We start from the raw sequence: 6,461 nt of genomic DNA on the forward strand, positions 1-6,461 counted from the left end.
TTTCTAAAATCAAGAAAAACATAATAATTACAGTTGACTTCTCACGATCGCACATACTGAAATGGTGTATCTTAAAAAAATAACAATTTTCTTTGCAGCTTTGCACCATTGACTGCACATTAATATCTTTAAAACACTTATGATTGATTAATTCCTGGAGAGGTGTAGTAGGGGTGTAAAAATTGTGTAATAAATTGTGGGGTGCATTTTCTCTTTACCTTCTAAAAATGAAAAATCTTTGGCTAAAACATCACATTTTTGGAAAAAATAATTTTTTTCATTTTCAGGGCTCAATTATGTTCAAAAATATTTTATTAGACAACAGGTAATTTGAAGTAAACATGATCAATACAGGTTGATGTGCTCAACCTATAAAGCATATTACAAACCTCAGGCACTACCTGGGTCAAGGATCTATAGATATCCCTGCTGGCAGTTTTACACAGAATATTAGTTGTTATTTTACTGATCAAACTCAACTAAACACATCCTAAAACAAAAGGTTAAATATAAAGAAAACCAAAAAGGGAGGAAAAGGAGGGGGAAGAAGGGGAGGAAAAGGAGAGGGAAGAAGGGGAGGTGAGAGAGGGTGAGGGGGGGGGCACTATATATCTTCATCCTCTTCTCAATTCTGGGGCTCAATTATAATACATTTTATGAAACACTTGTGGGGTCAAATTGATCAGAACATCCCTAGATTAATTCCTTTGAGGGTTGTAGTTTTCAAAATGTGGTATTTTGGGAGTGTTAGTTATGTCCTACCACCTGAAAAACATCTTGCAAAAAAAGTCCTTAAAGGAGATGTCCCGCGCCGAAACGGGTTTTTTTTTTTTTAAACCCCCCCCCCGTTCGGCGCGAGACAACCCCGATGCAGGGGTTAAAAAACCCACCCGCACAGCGCTTACCTGAATCCCGGCGGTCCGGCGTCTTCATACTCACCTGCTGAAGATGGCCGCCGGGATCCTCTGCCTTCGTGGACCGCAGCTCTTCTGTGCGGTCCACTGCCGATTCCAGCCTCCTGATTGGCTGGAATCGGCACGTGACGGGGCGGAGCTACACGGAGCCGCTCTCTGGCACGAGCGGCTCCATAGAAGACTACAGAAGACCCGGACTGCGCAAGCGCGGCTAATTTGGCCATCGGAGGCCGAAAATTAGTCGGCACCATGGAGACGAGGACGCTAGCAACGGAGCAGGTAAGTATAAAACTTTTTATAACTTCTGTATGGCTCATAATTAATGCACAATGTATATTACAAAGTGCATTATTATGGCCATACAGAAGTGTATAACCCCACTTGCTGCCTCGGGACATCTCCTTTAAGGTGCTTTTTCATTTCTTTTGGTCTTTGTTTGAGTCATGTTGTATACTAGAGCCACATATAGAATATTTCTAAAAACTGCAAATTGAGAGGATACTAAATATACCGTTTTGTTTCTCTGCTCACATGTACTGTGTTTCAGAAAATATGGATTGGTATTGAAAGTCAGCAAGAAAATGACATTTTGAAATTTTACCTTGGTTTAACTTTAATTCCTGTGAAACAGCTATAGGGTTAACAAACTTTCTAATTGTTGTTTTGAATACTTTAAGGGTTAACATTTTTAAAATAAGCTATTTTAAGGAGAATTTCTAATGCTTAGGGGCTGCAAAGCTACTTTGCTATTAAATTGGCCCCTAAAAAAAGATTTTGGAAATTTTCATGAAAATTTTCAAAAATACTGCAAATTTTATAAGCCTTCTAGCATCCTAAAAAAAAAGAATTTTTAAAAGTTGATGCCAACATAAAGTAGACTTATTGTAAATATTAATCAATCTCTATTTTATGTGGTACTAGCTTACCCGTCGCGCGTTGCTGCGAAGACAGACAGACATACATACATTCGTTTTTATATATCCAAATAACAACCAATCGCAGCGCAGCTTTTTTATGTTACCTCAGTGGTATAATATATAACAACCAATCGCAGTGTAGCTTACATGTTATCTCAGCTTTATAATATATAACACCCAATCACAGCGCAGCTTTCATGTTACCTCAGCAGTATAAAATATAACAACCAATCACAGTGCAGCTTTCATGTTACCTCAGCAGTAAGAGAAATAACAACCAATCACAGCGCAACTTTTATTCTGCCTCAGCAATATAAAAAATAGCAACCAATCACAGCGCAGCTTTCATTTTACCTCAGCGGTATAATATATAGCAACCAATCACAGCACAGCTTTCATGTTGCCTCAGCAGTATAAGAAATAGCAACCAATCACAGCACAGCTTTTATTTTACCTCAGCATTCTCAATATGCAGCAATTGTCTTGCGAAACGTTCGGCGGATGCATCATTTTGTAGTTGAACACGCATCCCGTTACTCGTAATGCCTTTTGTTCTTGTGCTTGAGATGGAAATCAAATGATCTTTGTCTGGGGGGGCATAACTGTCGACGATGGATAGTTGTACTATGCCAGTAATCTTCCCAGGAGTGTACTCAACAACTTCCCAAAGTTTCATGGTGATTAGATGAATGGTGTAGTAATGCATAAAGGACAGACAGACAGACAGACAGACAGACATTCATTTATATATATCAGGAAGTGAGAGAATTAGATTCCGTACGTAAAATTTGGACGCTAATTCTTTTGTGCTTAGAATTGAATAATCGAGTTGGGACCCATTAACTTTTCCTATTTATGACATAATCAATGCTCGTGCCAAATTTCATGTTTCTACGACATCGCGAAGTGAGAGAATTAGTGGCAGTGATGGAAATCAAACGATCTACGTGGGGGGGGCGTAACTGTCGATGACGCCCGCACGCGCGCCATTTATCATAGCATAATTGTACTATGCCTATAATCTTCCCAGGAGTGTACTCAACAACTTCCCAAAGTTTCATGGCGATCGGATGAATGGTGTAGTAGCGCATAAAGGACAAACAGACAGACACGCAGACATACATTCAATCTATATATATAAAATTGAAAGTATGTCTGTCTGCGTGCGTGCGTGCGTGTCTGCGTGCGTGTTTGTCCTTTATGCGCTACTACACCATTCATCCGATCGCCATGAAACTTTGGGAAGTTGTTGAGTACACTCCTGGGAAGATTATAGGCATAGTACAAATATCCTACGATAAATGGCGCGCGAGCGTCGTCGAAAGTTACGCCCCCCCCCCACGTAGATCGAATAAGTAAGCCACCTGCTATTGTGATGTCATCACTGATGTCATCAACATCGGACGCCCTTGAACATGCCCCAACATGTTCTATAAAGCTGCATTGTGATGTCATTAAGGCTCTATTATGACACGTACAGCTTGGAACCACTAGAGCACGCCAGCCAATTACCATTGGAGTTGGAAGTGGGTAAACAAGTACTAGGATATCTTCCTAAGAAGCCACAGCAGCCGGATAAATTGTATGTTCCACCCAACGGCTATTTTATTCAGCCCGCAAGGGGGAAGCAGCGGCCTACAAAATCTAATTCTCTCATTTCCTGATGTCATAGATAGATAGATAGATAGACTGTATGCAATAACCCTGATAGATAGATAGATAGATAGATAGATAGATAGATAGATAGATAGATAGATAGATAGATAGATAGATAGACTGTATGCAATGACACGTACAGCTTGAAACCATAAATACTAGAGCACGCCAGCCATTTACAGTCAGTCTCCATTGAAGTTGGAAGTGGGCAAACATGTACTAGGCCAGTGATGGCGAACCTTTTAGGGACCGAGTGCCCAAACTACAACCCAAAACCCACTTATGTATCGCAAAGTGCCAACACGTCAGGGGGCGGGGCTTATCACAACGTATGATTTTACCCCCGTCGTTCTAAAAAGGACAAGGCTGTTTCAGAATAGACCGGGTGCAGATTCTGACTGCTTTTTGGACGCGGAAATACTGCAGAATGTGCTCAGCGGAGATTTCTGTGGAAAATTCTGCAGCATTTCCGCATCTAAAAAGCAGTCAAAATCTGCACCCGGTCTATTCTGAAAGAGCCCTGCCCATTTCTGCCACATGTACACATACCCCAGCGGTAATAGTGACACCTTCACCCCAGCGATAATAGTGACATCCCACAGCAGTAATAATAGTGACACTCCCCCCATTAGTAATAAGAGTGACATACCCCAGCGGTAAACCTCAGTGGTCGCTGCTGCCGTCATCTAGATATATAAAAACGTAGTATGTATGTATGTCTGTCTTCGCAGCAACGCGCGAACATGCCCCAACATGTTCTCATAAGCTGCATTGTGATGTCATTAAGGCTCTATTATGACACGTACAGCTTGGAACCACTAGAGCACGCCAGCCAATTACCATTGGAGTTGGAAGTGGGTAAACAAGTACTAGGATATCTTCCTAAGAAGCCACAGCAGCCAAATTTTATGTACGGAATTTAATTCTCTCATTTCCCAATGTCATAGAAACTTGAAATTTGGCTCGAGCATTGATTATGTCATAAATAGGAAAAGTTAATGGGTCCCAACTCGATTATTCAATTCAAAGCGCCAAAGAATTAGCGTTCAAATTTTACGTACGGAATCTAATTCTCTCATTTCCTGATGTCATAGATAGATAGATAGATAGATAGACTGTATGCAATAACCCAGATAGATAGATAGATAGATAGATAGACAGACTGTATGCAATGACACGTACAGCTTGGAACCATAAATACTAGAGCACGCCAGCCATTTACAGTCAGTCTCCATTGGAGTTGGAAGTGGGCAAACATGTACTAGGCTATCTTCCCAAGAAGCCACAGCAGCCGGATAAATTGGATGTTCCACATAACGGCTAGTTTTAAATATAGATGACTTTCTGTCTTGAAAATTGCTAATTTTAAAAAATTTTCAATAAATGTTAACACTTTTCGTAAATTAAAGGGGTTGTCTCGCGGCAGCAAGTGGGGTTATACACTTCTGTATGGCCATATTAATGTACTTTGTAATATACATTGTGCATTAAATATGAGCCATACAGAAGTTATTCACTTACCTGCTCCGTTGCTAGCGTCCCCGTCGCCATGGATCCGTCTAATTCTGATGTCTTCTGGCGTTTTTAGACGCGCTTGCGCAGTCCGTGCTTCTGCCTGGTGAATGGGGCCGCTCGTGCCGGAGAGCTGGTCACCGCGTCGTCATCGTAGCTCCGCCCCACCACGTGTGCCGATTCCAGCCAATCAGGAGGCTGGAATCGGCAATGGACCACACAGAGCCCATGGTGCACCATGGGAGAAGACCCGCGGTGCACCATGGGAGAAAACCGCAGTGCATCCCTGGGAAAGGACCGGCGGCCATCTTAGGGAGAAGATTTTTATAACTTCATATTTCGTCAGATCGGTGAGTAGCAAGCAGTTTAAAAACCGCTTTAAATTGCTATTTTATGCCAGGGGGGTGACAGGGGGAATGGGCTAATGTAAAATTTGGATGTTTGCCTCGGGACAACCCCTTTAAAGGGGTTGTCCCGCGATGACAAGTTAAGTTAAACACTTCTGTATGGCCATATACATGCACTTTGTAATATACATCGTGCATGAAATATGTGCCATACAGAAGTTATATACTCACCTTCCCTGCGCTGGCGTCCCCGTCTCCATGGTGCCGTCTAATTTCAGCGTCTAATCGCCCGATTAGACGCACTTGCGCAGAAGGTTCTTCTCCCTTCTGGTCGGTCCGGGCACGAGTGGGTTCTGGCTCCGCCCCCTTCTACGTGTCATCGCGTAGCTCCGCCCCATCGCGTGTGCCGATTCCAGCCAATCAGGAGGCTGGAATCGGCAATGGACCGCACAGAGCCTACGGTGCACCATGGGAGAAGACCCGTGGTGCATCGTGGGTGAAGATCCCGGCGGCCATCTTGGAGGAAAAGAAGGAAGAAGTTGCAGAGAGGGGATTCGGGTCTGTTTGTCCTTTATGCGCTACTACACCATTCATCCGATCGTCATGAAACTGTGGGAAGTTGTTGAGTACACTCCTGGGAAGATTATAGGCATAGTACATTTATGCTATGATAAATGGCGTGCGTGCGAGCATCGTCAACAGTTACGCCCCCCACGTAGATCGTTTGATTTCCATCATTGCCACTAATTTTCTCACTTCCCGATGTCGTAGAAACATGAAATTTGGCACGAGCATTGATTATGTCATAAATAGGAAAAGCTAATGGGTCCAAACTCAATTATTCAATTCTAAGTGCAAAAGAATTGGCGTCCAAATTTTACGTACGGAATCTAATTTTCTCACTTCGCAATATCATAGAAACTTGAAATTTGACACGAGCATTGATTATGTCATAGATAGGAAAAGTTAATGGGTCCCAACTCGATTATTCAATTCTAAGCGCAAAAGAATTAGTGTCCAAATTTTACATACGGAATCTAATTCTCTCACTTCCCAATGTAATAGAAACTTGAAATTTGGCACGAGCACTGATTATGTCATAAATAGGAAAAGTT

The sequence above is a fragment of the Eleutherodactylus coqui genome, chromosome 1 (genome assembly GCF_035609145.1).
Source record: "Eleutherodactylus coqui strain aEleCoq1 chromosome 1, aEleCoq1.hap1, whole genome shotgun sequence".
NCBI lineage: Eukaryota > Metazoa > Chordata > Amphibia > Anura > Eleutherodactylidae > Eleutherodactylus > Eleutherodactylus coqui.